The sequence below is a fragment of the Lepisosteus platostomus genome, chromosome 5, assembly GCF_059453375.1.
Source record: "Lepisosteus platostomus isolate fLepPlt1 chromosome 5, fLepPlt1.hap1, whole genome shotgun sequence".
Lineage (NCBI taxonomy): Eukaryota > Metazoa > Chordata > Actinopteri > Semionotiformes > Lepisosteidae > Lepisosteus > Lepisosteus platostomus.
The window spans coordinates 12,192,898-12,212,925 of NC_142615.1; the positions used below are offsets into that span (position 1 = coordinate 12,192,898).

The 20,028-nt window shown below is 47.0% G+C and overlaps 1 non-coding gene across 1 annotated transcript; it reads right to left on the reverse strand.

Annotated features, from left to right (window-relative positions):
- Positions 1-15,923: 15,923 nt before the first annotated feature.
- trnat-agu (transfer RNA threonine (anticodon AGU)) lies at positions 15,924-15,997 on the reverse strand. Its single transcript has one exon. It is a non-coding gene; the product is annotated as a tRNA-Thr (tRNA).
- Between the last annotated feature and the right edge of the window lie 4,031 nt (positions 15,998-20,028).

Below are 20,028 nucleotides of genomic sequence, written 5' to 3' on the forward strand. Positions count from 1 at the left end.
GATGGCATGTAGCCTCGTTGCCATACAGCACCCGCTTCGCCACGGCAGAGGGGGACCAGTACTTCAGGGTCCTCCACGACCAACAACAAAGGGTGTGTCATGTCTGCCTGGACTCGGGGCACATTGCCAAGGACTGCCCCGAGTTCCTCTGCTATGAGTGCAGACAGCCCGGCCACCGCGCCAGGAACTGCACCGCTGCCAAGTGCCCGGACTGCCTCCATGCGCTCATGAGCTGCAACTGCGAGCCTGAGCCGGAAGATCCAGCCGGAGCAGGAGCAGCTGCCCGCAACGCCGAGGGGGTTGAAGATGGACTACGAGTGCATCTGAGCATGGAGAGTTGCCAGCAGCGGCGCCCCAGGACCCCAGTGAGCCAGCAACGCCCCAGCCGGTGATGGGGGAGAGGCAGAGGGAGGCCCCTCCAATCCTGGGTACAGCGCAGCAGAAAGGAGCCGAGGACCAGCCAGCATCTCCACCAGCAGGGGCGCCCCGTTGCCCTAACAATCCTGCTGCATCCCACTCTGTGCCGCAAGAGAAGCAGAGGGAGGTTGCTCCACAACATGCGGCGGTGCAGCGTGGTGCAGCTGAGATCCTAGGGGCACCACCACCACCAGAGGCGGCCCCTCAGCGTACCAGTGGGCTTTTGACACCCCAGCCTGTGCAGGGAGAGAGGCAGAGGGAGGAGGCGACGGCACCAGCACCACCACCACCATCACCGTCAGTGGTTCCCCAGCTTACCAGTGAGCCAGCAGGGCCCTCTTCTGGGTCCAGGCATGAGAAGCCTGCTGGGGTCAGCAAAGGCGCTGCTGCGAGGCGTGTGACCAAGCGGCAGCGGCAACGGCGAAAAGACCCTGGCAAGGTGGACATAGGCCCAGACGAAAAGACGCCCAAGGACCCAGAGGAGCCTGAGGGGAAGCGCCCGGTTGCCCTGCAGCGGCCACAAGACACCGGCCTGCCAGGTGAGGGAGCCTCTTCAATACTCGGTCAGGCACTGTTGGCAGAGACTGAGGAAGGGGAGTTGGATATGGTCGTGGGAGGAGAGGTAGGGGAAGTGGTGGAAGTAGGAATGGAGGATGGGTGTCTGGAGATGGATGGGGCAGGGACGGAGGAGGGGTATTACAGGGCATGAAGATGGAGGGGGAAGGGGAGGTGGTGGAGATGGATGGGGTGGAGAGGGAGGACAGGGAGGAGGGGGAGGGGAGTGGGCAAGCCGGGGTACAACCGCCTGGGCCCTCGAAGGCTGGGCACCACGTCAGGCCTCAGCCCAACCTGAAGCCCAGTTCAAGAGTTGTCCGCAGACCCATCCCTGATGTCTCTGCGGTGGCGGAGACAGGAGGTGGGGAGGAAGCGGCAAGTGTTGGCAATGAGAATGTGGCAGAAAGGGCGGGGGAACTGTCGCGCGGGCCGGAGAATTAATTTCACTCTTATGGCCATATGCGTGATGGCAACTTTCGCCTCTTTAAACAACAACGGGCTGAGGGACTGAGCAAAGCTGGGGGCAGTGTTAGCTCTGCTGGGGCGGATGGATGTTGTCTGCCTCCAGGAGACCTTCTGGGACGAGGAGTGTGTCCGGAAGGTGCGAGCACAGTGGGACGGGGAGCTGTTTTACAGCAACGCCTCCAGCCTGTGCAGGAGGGGGGTGGCTGTGCTGGTGAGGAGGGGAGTGTACGAGAGCGTAAGGCTCCTGCACCGCGACACGGAGGGCCGGCTCCTGCAGGTCTGTCTTGGGTTTCCTGGACAGTCCGTGCTGCTGAGCAACATCTACGCCCACAATGGGGAAGCTGAGCGGCTCGCCTTCTTCAAGCAGCTGGAGGCGAGCTGCTTTCAGCAGCCAGGGCTGGTCGTCGGAGATTTTAACTGTGCACTGAGTGCGCTCGATGTCGCGGTTGGGATGACCTTTAAGAGCAGCGCTGCTCGCAGCTTCCTGGAGCGCAGTGCGGAAGCTCACTGGTTCGTGGATGCGTGGCGTCAGGCTTATGGTGCACGGAGGGACTTTTCTCGGCGGCAGGTCGTCGAAGGTGTCTTGAGACAGAGCCGGATCGACCTGTTGCAGGGGCACATGAGTCTCTTCCCGTGCCTGAGCCGGATGCACTATGTGTTCACGACCCTGAGCGACCATGCTGTGCTTCACTTCTCTCTAGCAGGGGCACAGGAGGACCGGGGCCCCGGCCTCTGGTGCTTAAATAAGGTCAGAAAAGCTGGTCTGGTGGGATAATCTCAAGTACGCCATCAAAGAGTTCAGTATCTCGTATGGCCTGTCCCGGGGGCGGGAGAAGGCCAGGCGGGAGAGAGAGCTTCGGGCTCGGATCACCTCAGAGCTCGGGCTCCTGGCAGATCACGGCGGGGGCTGCGAGCTCTTGCTGGAGCTGAGGGGTGAGCTGCAAGCCCTGGAGGAGGAGAAGTGGAGAGGAGCCAGGGTGCGCAGCAGAGCCCAGTATCTGGCCGAGGGCGAGAAGAGCACGAGGTTCTTCTTCGTCCTGGAGGAGGAGAGGCAGCGCAGCTCCTTCATCAAGGAGCTGGTGGGAGAGGACGGTGTGCGGCTCTCTGCCCCTGAGGCCGTTAGGAATGAGGTGTTTTCTTTTTATAGCGCCTTGTTCCGGTCCAAATGGGTGGATGAGCAGCAGACCCAGGCCATGCTGGCCAGGGTGAGTACCTGCCTGTCACAGAGCGATCGTGAGCTCTGTGACAGTGCACTGAACTTGGAGGAAGTGCTTGAGGCACTTCGGGGCTCGTCTCCTAACAAGAGCCCAGGGTGGGACGGGCTCTCCTCCGAGCTCTACAGACACTTTCAGCAGTCCCAGGGGCCCCTCCTTCTGGAGGTGTTCCAGGAGATTGCCAGGACCGGCGCTCTGACCCCATCTATGAGAAGGGGGGTGATCTCTCGTCTACAAAAAGCAGGGGGATCCCTCCCTTTTGAAAAACTTTCGCCCGATCAGCCTGTTGAACTCGGACTATAAGATCCTAACTCGTGTTCTCTCCCTCAGGCTCAGGAAGGTTCTGCCCAGGATCCTGTCGCCTTCGCAGACCTACTGCGTCAAGGGGAGAGACATCGCGGACACGGTGTGCTCCATCAGAGATGTCGTGGACCTTATGCGGGAGCAGCCGAAGGGCGGATACGTCCTGAAACTGGACCAGGAGATGGCCTTCGACAGTGTGGAGCATTCCTTCCTGTTTGAGGTCTTGAAGAGCTTCGGCTTCGGCGAGGCCTTCATCTCCTGGGTGAGGCTCGTGTACAAGGGGATCATGAGCTGTGTCAAGGTGAACGGTTCCCTCACGAGCTTCTTTCCAGTGACCAGGTCAGTGCAGCAGGGCTGCCCTCTGTCAGCTCTGGTCTACTCCTTAGTGGCTGAGCCCCTGGGTCTGGCGATCCCCAGTAAGGAGGGGGTGTGCGGTGTCACCTTGCCTGGGGGCACCGCCACCTCGTTGATATACCAATATGCTGACGACACCACACTGACGTTGGCAGAGGTGGCGGAGATCTCGGCCATTTTGGAGGTGGTGCAGGCCTCCTCCGCTGCCTCGGGCGCCAAGGTAAACTTGGAGAAGTCTGAGGTCATGCCAGTGGGGAGGGCAGACCCTGCCCCGCTCCTCGGCTACCCTTTCAGGGTGGAGACGGGTCACCTGAAGGTCCTTGGCGTCTACATTAGCGCTGATGAGCAGGCCACTGGGCTTCTCCTGTGGAAGGAGAAGCTCATTAAGATGAGGGCCAGGCTAAATCAGTGGAGACACAGGTCCCTGACCCTAAAGGGAAGGGTCCTGCTCGTTAACACACTGTGCCTGTGCCTCTTGTGGTACCCAGTGTCTGTGATGCCTCTTCCTGAATGGGTAGAGAACGAGATTAGGCAACTTGTGGTGGGATTCGTGTGGGAGGGGAAGCCTCCACGGGTTGCTCATGACACCCTCATTGGGGAAATCTCCAGGGGTGGGCTGAAGCTGTGTGATGTAGGCCTGAAGCTGAAAAGCTTTAGGCTGAAAGTAGTTAAGAAATTCCTTGACCTGGATAATGTCGGCATTTGAAAGATTTTTAATGGTACGCTACCTCGATGACTTGTGGGGGCTTGGGGCAGGAGACCCTCCTGATGAGGCTGACTCCGGGGCTGGTAAAACATCTGCCCCCCTTTTACAGGAACTCCCCCTTTTACGTCCTGCTGGCGTGGGGGGAGTTCATGTCCCAGCATGTCTCCTACACGCCGGAGACCCGGGCCCAGCTTCTGGAGCAGCCTCTGTTCCTCAACCCCCTGCTGGGGTCTCGATGGAACAGGCGGCTCTACGAGGCTGGCATATCCAAGGTCAAGGATCTTCTTTATGAAGTAAAGGACAGTTTTCTGCCCACCCAGGCTATTGTCAACGCTGTCCGAGAGGTCGACAACAAGCTGCCTGTCAGTAAGATCCATCAGGATTACGAGCAGCTCAAACTCGGTCTCCCGGACAGTTGGCTGGAGAAGCTCCGTCCACAAGACGGGGCAGCAGGCCCAGCCTGGCTGGAGCTGAGGGTGAAGTGGGGGGACCGTGGGGTGGACCTCCTGGAGTGCACCACCAGCATGTTCTACAGGCTGATGGTGGCGAAACGGTTCAGTGTGCCAATCTCTGAGGAGTTCTGTGGTAAGATCTTCCGCCACCTCGAGCCGACATGGATCTGGGCATGTCTGAGGCTGCCTTTCCTGCCCTAGAGATGCAAGCAGCTGGACTTCATCCGTCACAACTGCGTTTTCACCAAGATGGTACTGCAGCGCTTCCATGCTGAGGAGGACTCCCTCTGCCCTGTGTGCAGGAAGTGGACGGAGGGGCTGCTGCACCTCTTTTTTTTCAGTTGTGATGGATTGAAGGATTTGAGGGCGTGCTTGACGGATCTGCTGGATGGCCTGTTTCGTGCTGTCCGAGGAGCTGTTCTTGACGGGGTGCCCTGGAAAGAGCTGTTCCTCTTTGGATACCGCGGGTCTACATCCCATAACCTTTAACGGCAGATGCCTGGGTGAGGATTTATTTTAAAAGTAAACATTTTAGTAAAGTCCGTTATATTGTTAAAATCTATAAGCATTATAAATATCAATTTTTTGCTTGTGCTTAAAAGTTATCGCTGCTAAATGTGTCTTATTCAATTATTTTAACACTTTTATGACCTATCCACTAAAATATAAAGACCAGCCCCACAATGCTCTTCTCAAAAAATAAAATAAGTTACATTTTTTGATTCAATGTAATTTCTTTTCTAGGCAAACACACATCATTTGAGGTTTGGGTTGCATGTGAATATTTTTAAGGTTTAAAGACTTTACATTCACGGTATGTGGAAAAGTATTTCAAACTTTTGTAAAGCTGTTGAGAATTTCTCATTAAAAATAAGCTTACGTATTTTAATTCAACGTGATTACTTTTCGCTCTCGATAAAACACGTGTGATTTTGGGGCAGGGGGATATGGTGGGGCATTCTAAAACATCACAACCATTTGAAAACTGTCTTGAGCTATGTAGGCATGGTTACGGATTTGGAGTTTATGCTTAAATGAGCCGACTTGCCGGTTTTGAAGTGTGACACCTTAGCTGTCAGGCCCCGATATTGACTGCTGCGAAGATGGCTTCTTTGAGTAGTGAATCATCGGATTCCTCTGCTATGCAAACTGAAGAGGTAAGTTGCTAAAATATTTTTTCTGATAATGGAATTGTTATTTCAATCTGCGCTTAGCGTATATCATTTTCAACACTTCGTCTTCTTTTTAGCAAAAGCTGACCCCGCACTCAGTGGTGTGTGACAGTGGCTGTCATGTGAGCACGTACGGGGAATCTGGTGTTGGTGAACCGTCAACGACTGATGATAAAGAGTCGCTACAAATAGTCAATATTAAACCGCGGCGAGTGTGGAGGAAACTAAAAACTCTAACACAAAAGAGGCATTAAAATTTATTTATTATTTTGTTAAGCCTTCCTTTTCTTTTTTCCTTTAATAGAATAACGAAGAGGTCGACGCATCAATCTTCAAACTACCATCGAGCTTGAATGTTTCGTGTCTGTGCATGTGTATTCGCCAAAATGTTAATAATGATGATGTTCAACTTAGTTTAGCTAATGATGGCTCTAATGAGCCTGATGCTATGGATCAGATTGTAAAGTCGGTGGAATGTTGCATCTTCAGCCAGTGTTTAAAGGGGGTTCTGATTGATGAATGCGAGGCCTGTTTGATTAATCATCCAGGTCAACGGGGTCACACATGCCTGGTTGACGGGTGCGCGGATGGGTACGAAGATGTGTCGTTTGCTGCGTTAGAAATTTATACGTCTCTCAGTTTAGCCCAAATTTTATCGGCTGTTCTGTACATCGCCAGGGGCCTGGGTGCCTATACCATTACAAATCATACTGAGCGGAGTATAAAACACTTGCTGAGAAACATAATTGACAACCGATCGCCATATGAGTGTGTACGCTCCTTACTTGAAAAGGTAGATGGAAAAATACTAGACGTGACTTTTGGTGCATTGCAAAAGAAACATTATACTAATTTTAACACAAGAGAAAAAAGGATCTATGTAAAACCACGGCTGTGTTTTAGAGACGGGTGAGCCATCGTCCAAAGAATGAAGAATTCCGAACGTTAGAATTCTTACAAAGAGTGCTTTACACCCTTCTTTCTGCAAAGCTTGAAATTAAAATCAATAAACCGAATGCTCATGTCCTTGAATTTGTTAAAGAGATAGATGTGTATGTAAAGAACATGAGTGAAATTACTGTGATTCTGATGTTTTCAGATTAGAAACTGAAGCCTGGCGGATTCAGCGATGTGTATTCCAAAATACAACGTATTTTACATAGAACCTGTGGTTACACCGTCCCTCTGATCACTCAGGCAAATTTATTTGATCTGTTAGACAGAGTTGCCCAGTTTGGTGTTCATGGCTATAGAAATGGCGAGGGAAAGGGCCTTATGAACGCTTTTTCAGATGCTGCTGAGTTTCTGAACAATGTTGGGATGATAGCTACAACTGATTTTCTGCACCAACATTTAATTGGTGATTGCAAGCAGTATTCTGTAACGTGTGTGAAAAGTTCAAAAGTGTATACTGGGATGTTTCCTTTGATGTTTCTGTATTTGAAAACCTACTGATGAAGTAAAGTGGTTCACATTTCACATGTTATTTGTCCTGCGAGTTCTTTCCGTGAGACTTTGTGTGTGTGTGTGTGTGTGTGTGTGTGTGTGTGTGTTTACACGCCCTTGCTGTATTTTGAGACTTGCTGTCAGGGTCAACCACACTGTCACCGGACCCTGGCTGCAACAGCCCACACCCCGGGATCTCGCGGCCCACTTTACTCAGTGTGTGTGTGTGTGTGTGTGTGTGTGTGTGTGTGTGTGTGTGTGTGTGTGTGTGTGTGTGTGTGCGCTTGATGTTTTTTGAGACATGCTATCAGGGTCAACCAGTCTGACACCTGGCTGCGGCTGGTGCCGCTTACACCCCGGGAACTCGCGGCCCTCACCAGACTCCCCACACACCGCCGTAACGCCCCGATTCCTTAGGGTTATAATAGAGCGCGCTGAAACCTACGGCAGACTTGATCACCTTCCAACCCTCGTCGCTAATACACTTCATACACTTTCATACACTTTAGAAATTGAGGGGGATGCGATGGTGGGTATTTGGACCCTGAGGCCCAGGGATTGGAAGCGGGACAACAACACTCATAATGACACACCATTGGCTCTGGAGGGGGCGGGACATCCACTCGTAATGATGCACCATTAGCCAAAAAGGGGGCAGGACATCTGCCCATGGCGGCCTCCCATTGCCTGAAAAAGGGGGCGTGGTACCTGTCAAAAAGTTTGACGAAAGGTGTCACTTTATTCTACTCCCAGGCCAAAAACAGCCCTCGGCTCATCAACTCAATCCGGAACTCCTGGTCTCACAACCGCATTCCCTCGGTGCTTTCCTACCACCCTAACCCAATTTCTATCCCCAGGACCATCATTAACAATGACTCCATTTTACAGGACGATCCCTCCATCGGTACTCTTTTTTCCCGACCGCCCAATCATCTCTTATCGCTGACCACCACATAAGCTTCTTGTTCACAGCTCCCTCGCACTTGGCACCTTCCCCTGCAACAGCACTCGCTGCATCACTTGCAAATACATATCTAACGACATTCAGGGCATCACAGGACAATTCCGGATAACCCTGACAACATCCTGTATCTCATTTACTGTATCGCTTGCAAAAAATGCCCAGCTATCTACATTTGGGAAACCGAAAGGAGTCTAGGAGAACGCTTCAGAGAACATATTAGGGCTGGGAAGGTTAAAGATTTCTCCAAGCCCATAGTTTTTCTTTTCACCTCAAATGGCCAGGATCTCTCAATGACTGACTTATTTTAATGTAATCTTCTCTATTCTCTTGCAGGTCTTGACTTCATACCTTTCTTCACCTCTCTCCACTTTGCACTTCCTGAGTGGCCTCTCTGCCGCTCCTGCCTCCTCCCCTCTCCCAGCTTTTGTTCTTCTGTGCTATTTAATCTTTGTAACCTGCCCTGTCTTTCTCACACCTGAAGGCTTCACAGACGAAACGTTGAGTTTTCTCTCTTCTCTTTTCAGTATGGAATAAACCTATTACTTGTTCCTTTGCAGACTACACATGCTGACATAGTTTAGTTCAGGTGGGTAGCTGCTTTAATATACATTTGTAAATGTCAATTTAAAACTGTAAAAATAGTAAGATTATAACTCCACTTTAAAATGTGGCAAGAAATAGACACGTGGAAGGCTACACCCTGGAAAGGACACCAGTCCATCACAGGGCAAAGATATAAAAAATAAACATATAGGGAGCACATATCAAGCCTTACAAGAAATCATTAACACCCTCAACACACACCACAGGTCCATTAAACTCAAATACACCAAGCATGGTAGCCTGATAGACTTCCTAGACACCACCACATACAAAGTTTCTTCCTTCAACAACACAGACAAACTGGACATCAAGGTATTTTTCAAAGACACATTCACACGGCTTACTGCACAAGGATAGCTTCCACCCAAAACATACTTTCAAAGGACTGGTAAAATCACAACTCCTACACTTCCACAAAATCTGTACACAACAACAAGACTTTGAGGAAGCCAAATAAACACTCTTCCAAGCTTTATGCCAGAGAAGATACACACAAAGTTTCCTCAAAAATGTGGCACAAACATTTCTAAATAGAAAAACTCCAGATGACAGAAAAATACCCCTCAACACATCATATTTTCAACTCAGCATAAAAACCAACCAAAAACCATGATATTAGAAAACACAAACATACTGAGGGAGCACAAAATCATATCTGCACACAGAAAAAAACAAAAACCTTTAGCATTAATTAGACCAAAGCAAGCTAAAGCCTGTACACAACAGATCATATACACCAAGAGCCAAACATTTCATAACAGAAAACAACTATCCAAAACAAAGAAACTAAAGAAATCTTCCAGTTGCAAAGGGCACTCTCAGAAAACATCAATAACGCCATCTACAGCATCCAGTGCAAAAAGTGCGGGGTGACCTATGTGGGGGGAACGGGTAACTCCATCCGAACCCAGCTGACACAACACAGGTACATCAGGAACCACGGGACTGGAAAGCAACCCCAACTGGACAGAGACAGAAAGAAAGAAAAAGGAAAGGGAGTGGATCAAAAGACTTAATACTATCTTTACACAAGACCTGTACATCAGAAAAACCGGGAGGGTTTTAGTCGTTGGAAGGAGAGTCCTCTCCTTGTCCCAGATGGTCCCCTCTCGGATAAAGTCTGGGAGAAGGAGCTTCGTTCCCCTCTCCTAACTAGCCAGATCCTACAGGGACTGGAACTCTTCACCATACTAACATGCAACAAACAGAAGAATAACTGAAACCAATCAGCTATGGAAACTCACACAGCTTGCACAGTCCTACTAGGGAGGAAAACAAAAGACCCTGATTGCCTATTGAGATGTTAATGGTCCATGCATAATCCCCACCAGGGAAAGCAGAAACCCATTCACCAACTGAAACTGCACCTACTCATACAGAAACGTACAGAAGGAACACAGACCATAGGATACAAACTAGCCCCCTAGGAGGAACTACAACACACTGCCCCTTACAAAACAGGATAAAAACAAGCCAGCATGGACACAGTGTTCCAGAACAATGCCTGAAGAAGACCCAGGCAGAAACATAGCGACACACAGAAAGGCAAGATAGTCTTCCTATGGAGCCACAGATTCTACAGAGTTAAAGCTGCCTAACAGTGGAAACCTAACGGTGTCAACGAAGCTTTAGGCATTTAAATGGTAAGTATGGATCAATCCAGAGTTGACAATGCACGCAACCATATGGTCACCCTCCACACTGCCTACACAGCAAACATGTCAGACAGGATACCTTCCACCAAGGAACCAGGATCATCTACAAAATGATCCAAACAGTCCACCATTTACAAAACACAGCAGTTTTATTGGACGGGAGAACCGAGCACCCGCCAGCCTACGACGGAAGACCGAGGAACTCATAAAACCTGCTAAGCCACCTAAACTCACATATCTGAAGCTGGTAAGCAATGCCAAAAATTGGCTTCACACCACACTGCAGATCCTCGAAGAGCACTACAACGAAAATCTGTCATACAACTAGAGTATCTTGAGCTTCCCCACTGGGAGGAAGCTTTCACACTTACTTCCAACTGATCAAAGAAACATTATGGGAGGAAATTGCAGAACACCACCTTTGGACCCTACAGTACACAAACTATCAATACTGGGTTAGGGAAGGACACTCGGGCAGATCAAATTATCACAGCAGTTTTTAAATTCTACAACGGCTTCTACTGGAAAGACTGCGAACAAGACCAAGTAAGAGTTAAGTTGTTTTATAAAGTCATTATTTTAGAGCAAGGTATAATTCTGATAAAAATACAATAAACAATATGGTGAAGCTATTGGAGAGAAAATTAAGCCTCGGTTAAGAAACTGAAACAGTCTTGACTTGTTCCTTTACACAAAAGTTATTTATTTTCAAAAGAGACCCATGAGGATTCCTCTGGTGTGCAAGACCTGCCTGAAGACATTTGACCAGTTTCCTCTTCACCTAAAGAGGGTGTGTATGAAATGAGCCTCAGCAGAGGAGATCAGCAAGGTCCTTCTCCAGGCCAGGAAGGACTTGTTGAATCACTTGAGGAATCGGCAGGTCAGGGATTGCAAGAGCATAGGGCTCATGTGTGGTGAGAATGTGAGACTGGCGGAGTCCATGGACTGTTTTATGTGGAATCTTGAAGACACATCAGCAAGGTAAGATATTTAGAATTTATAAGGGTTCTTCTGTTTCATTTCTAACCTTTACCTTTATGTAAGGGTATGTTAAAATGATATACCAGTGGTCCAGATGCCCTGAGCAAGAGGCTGCTGTCCAGGAGGAAGAGATGCCAGAGACTGAAGTGGAAGAGGAAGGGGAAGATGTGAGTTCTGGAGAACATTCTATTTTTTCCAAATGTATCTTTTGTTTTATACTTGTATTCTAGTTTGTCTTAGAAGTAAAAATGTTTAAATGTGTATTTTGTATTCCTTCTGTCCCCCCAGTTCTTAAAAGCCATCAGCAGGCTTTCAGGAAGATGGTGACCCAGGCTGGACTGGACAGAACGCACTCTCTGGATGCTCCTCACCTGGCTGGGTTTAAACAAGACCTTACCAAGGATCTTGGAGTGGCAGATTGCTCTCAGGAGGTATTTATTTTTTAAAGGCATTTAAAATTGAGCAGTGATATTTCCATAGCACACGTTTTTACTCCTTAGCTTAAAATTCACCCATGTGAAATCTCAGCCATAAACATAGTGACTCTACATTTATCAGGTAGAAAATGTTTCCAGATTCCTGTTTTTATGGATCCATCTGCATCTTCCTTAAACTTTGTAAAGGGCCTATCCAAAACAACAATTATTGTAACCAAATGAAGACCACTGGACTGTCTCACCAAATCATTGCTAATTATATTAAGAACATAAACCATTTTCCGGGCTACATCCTAAATGATATCAGTGTGAAAGTAGAGGATCCCAGCCTGGCTAACCTCATCATCAACTTCCAAAGTATCCTAAAGGATATTCAGAAGAAGAACAGTAAGAATGTTGCCAAGAGATTACTAAAATTAGGTCATTTTCATTATAAAACTTCTTTCAGTTGTACTTTTAATTTGAATACAAAAAAAGTTGATGAGTACGAATTTCTCAAACAGATATAGACAGTTGCAGAGTCCAGAACCAAGTACGAAGGATTGCTGGAAGGTGTTGATGGTTGCAAAGAGAGATGTGTTGCACAGACTGGGCAAGACATCACCTTGCCTGAGCAGCTTCTTGTACTGTATTACCTGCAGGCCTTTCTCCACCTGAAGCACCTGCAGCACCCAGGGGTGGTAAAGAACATGTTAAATCTTTGCGCATAGCGCTCCTTTGGAAGTACTTTGTCCAAGTTCAAAAGCAATCGTGGGATTTACTTCATGCGTGCAAAAAGCATGCCTCGCACGACAGATTTAAATGGGGAATGGAGCCTGCTTCTTGCTGTTTTTCCTGTGGTTGCAGTTACAAAGTTGATCGTGCTTTCACATTCTGTTATCAGTATTCACTGGCTGAGCTTTATCAGTTGGTTCGTAAAGGAATCTCTGCTTCGGTTCCAGAAAAGTCATCTGTAGTGTGTTTTTTTCCGTGCCCATGGCAGTCTTTTAAAGCTGGTAGTAATGGCGGCGAAGTTAATTTTTTATCCTCTTTAAAAGAATAAGGACGGGCTGGGGCGAGCTCCATTTACCACTCTTTCAGCTAACCGCCGAACTCGCGAACTGATTACACTGCAGAGCCACAGGCGCCTCGCTTTTCTCCATTCTCTGGGTTAGGGTGAAAAAAAAACTTTGCTGGTATTAGCTGGCCTGCTGGGAGTACCTCTTCTTCACTGATAAGCAAGATTTGTGTTTCATCTTTCGCAAGCTGTATAGATTTCTTTCAAAACAAGTTGTTCCAGAAAGGAAACGAACACTTGCATGCACCTGAATTAAAAGGCATGGGATTTGCCCATAAGGATAAATTCTGTACAGTAAGACAGGAAGAAAGGCACCGCTGGGAATCGGACCCAGGATCTCCTGTTTACTAGACAGGCGCTTTAGCCAACTAAGCCACGGCGCTTTGACAGCCACTTGGACACGTCTCAACTGCTCTGAGACATCTGCGTTCGGTGTGCACCGAGCCTGCTCGCCTTGCAAGTTGCCTCATTTACATGCGATAGTTCCACCACTAAGAGAAAGGATGAGAAATGGCTTTTATCTGTCACTTTTCATGTCAGAGGATCTCAATCTGCTTTCCCTGTACAAGAGGATGTCCAACTCATGTAGCTAAAGACGTAGACGACAGTGCTCCACTGAAATCTTGATCTCACAACCCTCGGCATGACTCCGCTGTGTTCTGCTTTAGACAAAGGGGGGAAAAGACTTCTTTCATCACACGTTTTGCACTGTTTACGGTGTTTGCAGTGCTCTTTCTTAAATGAAAACCAGGAATCGGCACCATATGAGGTGAGACTAGATAATATTGGAACAAGTAGCCTCGCCATTCCATGCGTGACGTGAGCAAAGTGTAATTCCTGTCTTTATAGTGTGCTTGTTAGAGACATAGCTGGCACCCAGAGCGCTTTAAATCCGGGAGTCAGCAGCCCAAGACAAGAGAATTTCCTTCGTCTATGTTTTTTGCGTGAAGGGGGAAACCATGCGTGTGCTGCAAACGATCTTAGTATCGAAGTGCCGTCCCACATAACCGATCCGAACAATCTGCTTTACAGAGGAGCACTGCCGGAGCTTATCGTTGGCAAACTGAAGACCAGGCTGACCTCTTCTGTGACTGTTGAACACTGAGTCTCAAGGTTGTGAATTCAAGCTCCACGCTGGCGGGAAATTCCATAGGTAATGATCACATTTTCTTGCATGCTAATCCAAAGAAATATTAAGAAACTTTTCCCGATACCAGTTTTTTACAAAAGTAAAGGCACACGGCACATGTGTGCCACATCACGTCCGAGTTTAGTGACAACTACCTCAGAGATTGTAAGCTGGGTAGTCTCAGATCAGATCACTTTTTTTATCAAAGGTTCAAGCAAACCCGTATACTTTTGCAAGAGACATTTCAGAATCCCAGACAAATCCAGTACGATTGCTGGATCCTTTGAATTCGACTGAACTATAGCACAGATCTGCAGTCCACCATTAGAATACTGTGGGTGTGCTGTATAAGCCATACCGCCCAAAACAGTTCTAAAACAGGAGAAGCATCCTCGTTTAGGAATGTGGTATAAAGTGAAATGGTCTGGGAAGAGTCCTACATTTGAACAGTTCAAAATAGACGTCAAGGGGTATTTACGGACTCTTTCGAAATGTAAGAACAAGCTGTGCGGACCTTATCTTTATTTACCTTGTGTAATCATTTTTCATAAAGTGTAATTGTATTATAGCATGTGCCCCTGACGATTTTCTTGATACGTTATATGTGCTCTTGTTTGTATTGTATGTAGTTTTGTTGTTCAAATAAAACGTAAAAGACACAACTTTCCGGATGCGGCTGCTGTAAAAATAAAATGACATCAAGGGTGCTGTACGCAGAGGTCTGAAACCTGCTCAACAGAAGATCTTTATCAAGAGGTGTTAAAGAAGTAGAGATCTCGCCATGAGAGGGGAAGCATCTCAGAAAAAGCAGGTGCAGTCGGTTCCACGGTCATAACGCCACTAATTCGGGCGACAAGAGCAAAACCCACCCGGCTTCCTCCGGGCAAGTAATGAGACAAAGAAACAACACACAGCGGGTAGCGTGGCCGAGCGGTCTAATTCGCTGGATTAAGGCTCCAGTCTCTTCGGGCGCGTGGGTTCAAATCCCACCGCTGCCAGGTTCTTCTGTCGAGACCCCCTTTCAGCTGGCTTCAGACGAAGGGAGTTGCTTTTTGGCAGTCTCTCGAGAAACTAAGCAAAGTGTTTAAAGATACTTTCTCAGCTTGACATCAAGGCACAAAACAAAAACCTTCTTGCGTCCTCTCAACCCAAAAGCGCTTTGCCCCTTTTTGCGTTATGCAGGGAACGACGTCTGCCCAGATCACTTTTGTGTCAATGCAAATCGTAGTGTGCCCGGCGTTTTAATTTTGGCTGTGCTGGCGTGCTGCTTCTGTCTGTGAAACTTGAATGTTCTGCTTCTTCACACCAAATCGTCGGTGGGGGTTGAGCTTGTTAAATCTTTGCGCATAGCGCTCCTTTGGAAGTACTTTGTCCAAGTTCAAAAGCAATCGTGGGATTTACTTCATGCGTGCAAAAAGCATGCCTCGCACGACAGATTTAAATGGGGAATGGAGCCTGCTTCTTGCTGTTTTTCCTGTGGTTGCAGTTACAAAGTTGATCGTGCTTTCACATTCTGTTAACAGTATTCACTGGCTGAGCATTATCAGTTGGTTCGTAAAGGAATCTCTGCTTCGGTTCCAGAAAAGTCATCGTTAGTGTGTTTTTTTTCTGTGCCCATGGCAGTCTTTTAAAGCTGGTAGTAATGGCGGCGAAGTTAATTTTTTATCCTCTTTAAAAGAATAAGAATAAGGACGGGCTGGGGCGAGCTCCATTTACCACTCTTTCAGCTAACCGCCGAACTCGCGAACTGATTACACTGCAGAGCCACAGGCGCCTCGCTTTTCTCCATTCTCTGGGTTAGGGTGAAAAAAAAACTTTGCTGGTATTAGCTGGCCTGCTGGGAGTACCTCTTCTTCACTGATAAGCAAGATTTGTGTTTCATCTTTCGCAAGCTGTATAGATTTCTTTCAAAACAAGTTGTTCCAGAAAGGAAACGAACACTTGCATGCACCTGAATTAAAAGGCATGGGATTTGCCCATAAGGATAAATTCTGTACAGTAATACAGGAAGAAAGGCACCGCTGGGAATCGGACCCAGGATCTCCTGTTTACTAGACAGGCGCTTTAGCCAACTAAGCCACGGCGCCGGCAAAGTGCTGTCCTTTGACAGCCACTTGGACACGTCTCTACTGCTCTGAGACATCTGCGTTCGGTGTGCACCGAGCCTGCTCGCCTTGCAAGTTGCCTCATTTACATGCGATAGTTCCACCACTAAGAGAAAGGATGAGAAATGGCTTTTATCTGTCACTTTTCATGTCAGAGGATCTCAATCTGCTTTCCCTGTACAAGAGGATGTCCAACTCATGTAGCTAAAGACGTAGACGAAAGTGCTCCACTGAAATCTTGATCTCACAACCCTCGGCATGACTCCGCTGTGTTCTGCTTTAGACAAAGGGGGGAAAAGACTTCTTTCATCACACGTTTTGCACTGTTTACGGTGTTTGCAGTGCTCTTTCTTAAATGAAAACCAGGAATCGGCACCATATGAGGTGAGACTAGATAATATTGAACAAGTAGCCTCGCCATTCCATGCGTGACGTGAGCAAAGTGTAATTCCTGTCTTTATAGTGTGCTTGTTAGAGACATAGCTGGCACCCAGAGCGCTTTAAATCCGGGAGTCAGCAGCCCAAGACAAGAGAGTTTCCTTCGTCTATGTTTTTTGCGTGAAGGGGGAAACCATGCGTGTGCTGCAAACGATCTTAGTATCGAAGTGCCGTCCCACATAACCGATCCGAACAATCTGCTTTACAGAGGAGCACTGCCGGAGCTTATCGTTGACAAACTGAAGACCAGGCTGACCTCTTCTGTGACTCTTGAACACTGAGTCTCAAGGTTGTGAATTCAAGCTCCACGCTGGCGGGAAATTCCATAGGTAATGATCACATTTTCTTGCATGCTAATCAAAAGAAATATTAAGAAACTTTTCCCGATACCAGTTTTTTACAAAAGTAAAGGCACACGGCACATGTGTGCCACATCACGTCCGAGTTTAGTGACAACTACCTCAGAGATTGTAAGCTGGGTAGTTTCAGATCAGATCACTTTTTTTATCAAAGATTCAAGCAAACCCGAATACTTTTGCAAGAGACCTTTCAGAATCCCAGTCAAATCCAGTACGATTGCTGGATCCTTTGAATTCGACTGAACTATAGCACAGATCTGCAGTCCACCATTAGAATACTGTGGGTGTGTTGTATAAGCCATACTGCCCAAAATAGTTCTAAAACAGGAGAAGCATCCTCGTCTAGGAATGTGGTATAAAGTGAAATGGTCTGGGAAGAGTCCTACGTTTGAACAGTTCAAAATAGACGTCAAGGGGTATTTACGGACTCTTTCGAAATGTAAGAACGAGCTGTGTGGACCTTATCTTTATTTACCTTGTGTAATCGTTTTTCATAAAGTGTAATTGTATTATAGCATGTGCCCCTGACGATTTTCTTGATACGTTATATGTGCTCTTGTTTGTATTGTATGTAGTTTTGTTGTTCAAATAAAACGTAAAAGACACAACTTTCCGGATGCGGCTGCTGTAAAAATAAAATGACATCAAGGGTGCTGTACGCAGAGGTCTGAAACCTGCTCCACAGAAGATCTTTATCCAGAGGTGTTAAAGAAGTCGAGATCTCGCCATGAGAGGGGAAGCATCTCAGAAAAAGCAGGTGCAGTCGGTTCCACTGTCATAACGCCACTAAGTCGGGCGACAAGAGCAAAACCCACCCGGCTTCCTCCAGGCAAGTAATGAGACAAAGAGACAACACACAGCGGGTAGCGTGGCCGAGCGGTCTAAGGCGCTGGATTAAGGCTCCAGTTTCTTTTGGGGTGTGGGCTTGAATCCCACTGCTGCTAGGAGTTTTTGTGTTACAACCACCAAATGGAGCAATGTGTTAAAAGCTACTTTATCAGCTTAACATCAAAGCAGGGAGAAAAAACTGTTTCTTCTTCTCAACACAAATTATCGTTTCCACCTTCAGCAGGGAAGTTTGTCTACCAAGATCACTTTTGAGTCAGTGCAAATCACACGGGCACACGGCACATGTATGGCACATCACGTCCGAGTTTAGTGACAACTACCTCAGAGATTGTAAAGCTGGGTAGTTTCAGATCACTTTTTTATTAAAGGATCAAGCAAACCCGAATACCTTTGCAAGAGACATTTCAGAATCCCAGTCAAATCCTTTGAATTCGACTGAACTATAGCACAGATCTGCAGTCCACCATTAGAATACTGTGGGTGTGTTGTATAAGCCATACCACCCAAAATAGTTCTAAAACAGGAGATGCATCCTCGTTTAGGAATGTGGTATAAAGTGAAATGGTCTGCGAAGAGTCCTACGTTTGAACAGTTCAAAATAGACGTAAGGGTATATTTACAGACTCTTTCGAAATGTAAGAACAAGCTGTGTGGACATCATCTTTATTTACCTTGTGTAATCGTTTTTTAAGTGTTATTGAATTATAGCATGTGCCCCTGACGATTTTCTTGATACGTTATATGTGCTCTTGTTTGTATTGTATGTAGTTTTGTTGTTCAAATAAAAAGTAAAAGACACAACTTTCCAGATGCGGCTGCTTTAAAAATAAAATGACATCAAGGGTGCTGTACGCAGAGGTCTGAAACCTGCTCCACAGAAGATCTTTATCCAGAGGTGTTAAAGAAGTCGAGATCTCGCCATGAGAGGGGAACCATCTCAGAAAAAGCAGGTGCAGTCGGTTCCACGGTCATAACGCCCCTAAGTTGGGCGACAAGAGCAAAACCCACCCGGCTTCCTCCAGGCAAGTAGAGACAAAAAAAGAGGGCCCAGTGGGTAGCGTGGCCGAGCAGTCTAAGGTGCTGGATTAAGGCTCCATTCTCTTTGGGAGCGTGGGCTTGAATCCCACTGCTGCTAGGAGTTTTTGTGTTACAACCACCAAATGGAGCAATGTGTTAAAAGCTACTTTATCAGCTTAAAATCAAAGCAGGGAGAAAAAAGTGTTTCTTCTTCTCAATACAATTTATCGTTTCCACCTTCAGCAGGGAAGTTTGTCTACCAAGATCACTTTTGAGTCAGTGCAAATCACAGTGCGCCCTCAATTTTAATGTCGGTTGTGCTCCTTTTATCTGTGAAACGTTAATGTTCTGCATTTTCAAGTCGAGTCATCCTCAGGGGTAGAGCTGATTATGTCTTTCCGCATAGCGCTCCATCAGAAATAACTTGTCTAAGTTCAAAAGAGATTGTGGGTTTCACTTCAAGTAATCACAAAGCATACCTCACATGTCAGATCTAAATGGGGAATTTGTTGGTTACGAAGCTGAACGTTTTTCCATGTTCTGCTATAGTATCCACTGGCTTGCCTTTATAAGCAGTCTTGGAAAGATAAGCTGTGCTTCATCTCAGGAAAAATCATCAGTACTGTCATTTTATTCTGTGTGTATGGCCGTTATTTAAAGTATATAAAAATCACGAGTTCATAGACTTATCCCAATATCAACGGCACCTTGTAAACCTGTCATAAGAATTCCTTCAATCCAATAGTTTCACTCCAGGGAAAAGGCAGGGAAACATAGAGAATTCTTATTTAAAGACAACATCCGTATTGGATTGCATGTAAGCAGGCACCACTCAGAATTCCTAATATGATTTTGAATTCAGTTTTGCAGTGCTTTAGTGCTTTACTACTTTCAGAGAGTCCTTTATTGACCTTGCTGAAGCAGAGAAGCGACATAATCACAATTGTGACCAGTTTTTCTGCTGTTTCTGGTTAATACTGATTATTATTTTGTATTTTGATTAGTATTTTTCGTAGCGTTCTTCCTCAGCTTTTTAGTTATTTGGTGAGCAAGAACCACTGAGAACGAGTCTGAATCAATCAAGAACACATATGGTACTGCTGTCCTGTGTATTACTGCTTCATCCTAATTGAGCTTTTCAGTGTTGAAGAAGACGTTTCCAATTTCGATTGCTGGTTTCAGAGGATGTGCTACAAGATCACAGATTCATTTGAAAAGATTTGGAGATGCATTGGCTGGGATTCAAACCTGGCTCAATTGCATGAAGGCACCTATACTCAGCAACGAGAGGAAAGGAGAAGGGGCCAGAGGTAGTGTGGCTGAATGGTCTAATATGCTGGATTTTAGGCT